The sequence below is a fragment of the Neopelma chrysocephalum genome, unplaced genomic scaffold (assembly GCF_003984885.1).
Source record: "Neopelma chrysocephalum unplaced genomic scaffold, ASM398488v2 Primary Assembly neopelma1_174, whole genome shotgun sequence".
NCBI lineage: Eukaryota > Metazoa > Chordata > Aves > Passeriformes > Pipridae > Neopelma > Neopelma chrysocephalum.
The window spans coordinates 43,761-45,371 of NW_020897836.1; positions in this window are offsets into that span (position 1 = coordinate 43,761).

A 1,611-nucleotide genomic window follows, 5' to 3' on the forward strand; every position below is an offset into this window, starting at 1 on the left:
AGCTGCACATTTTATTATGAGACACCAGAGGTGGTTTCTACTTGCTCCTTTAAGCCTTTCCAGGACTTTCTCAACCTTAATCCTGAGGACTGTTTGCTGCAGAGCTCCAGCTTGTCCTGAGCTCATGACCTACCTTGTTTGAGGGACATGGAATATCTGCCATGTGTCACCTCCCTGAAGATGCTTTTGCTCAAGCTGCACATTTGTTATGAGACACCAGAGGTGGTTTCTACTTGCTCTTTTAGGCCTTTCCAGGTTATTACTAACCCTGATCCTGAGGGCTGTTTTACTTTGCTGCAAAGCTCCAGCTTGTCCTGAGCTCATGACCCACTTTGTCTGAGGGACAGGAAATATCTGCCTCACTGAAGATGCTTTTGCTCAAGCTGCACATTTTATTATGAGACACCAGAGGTGGTTTCTACTTGCTCTTTTAGGCCTTCCCAGGATATTGCCAACCCTGATCCTAAGGGCAGTTTCCTGCAAAGCTCCAGCTTGTCCTGAAATCATGACCCACCTTTACTGAGGGACATGGAATATCTGCCTCACTGAAGAGGGTTTTGCTCAACCTGCACATTTTATTATGAGACACCAGAGGTGGTTTCTTCTTGCTCCTTTAAGCCTTTCCAGGACTTTTTCAACCCTAAACCTGAGGGCAGTTTACTGCAGTGCTCCAGCTTGTCCTGAGCTCAACCAGCCCACCTTGTCTAAGGGACATGGAATATCTGCCATGTGCCACCTCCCTGAAGATGCTTTTGCTCAAGCTGCACATTTGTTATGAGGCACCAGAAGTGGTTTCTACTTGCTCTTTTAAGCCCTCCCAGCACGTTGCCAATGCCCTCTGGAGCGGGGTTATAGGAAAGAAGTCGTGACTCACCTCCAGAGGGACCTCAAGCGAGGTGACATTTGCGAGGCTTAATCACGACCCGGTGAACAATGGGTGAATCACAAAGCTCAACCTGACATCACTCCCCCAGATTAACGTGGCCTTGGCCACCTCCTCCCAGAGCCCAGGCCAAACATGAGCCAGTTCCTCCCCGGGAATGATTCAGAGCTGAGATTAACAGCAGAGAAAGCACCAAGCCAAGTGGAATTCTTTGCAAAGCTTTAGTTAAGCAGGAAATGTTTTGCTTGCCCGTGACTCCAAGATCACATTATCCCACTATTATACATCCTTTAAAAGTTTTTTTTCCACAGGCATGGAAGGGCTGAGGGGCAGGAAGGAAGGAGGACAAACAGGTCAGTTATTAAAGAGCTCACAAGAGATAGGAGGGCACTTGGAACCCTCTGCATGAATCACACACAGAACTGAACTTTGATGACCTCTGAGATAAATTCTGCCTAATTTGACCTTAAGAACCACCTTCAGCCTGCACCTGCTTGGTGCCTCAACTCATTCATCAGCAGCACCTCCACAATGAAGCCTTGTTTCAACAAATCAATCCTTTCCAGAGAGAAGGTTGTCAGGGCTATTTCCAGCTTCTTCTAGAAGAAATCAAAATAAAAGGGACCATGCCCAGAGCCCAAAACCTCTGAGAATCCAAGTTTCCAAGTGTTCACCTTTGTAGTTCACACCAAGTCAAGGGAATTGGTGCAACTTTTGACAGGTCCTTC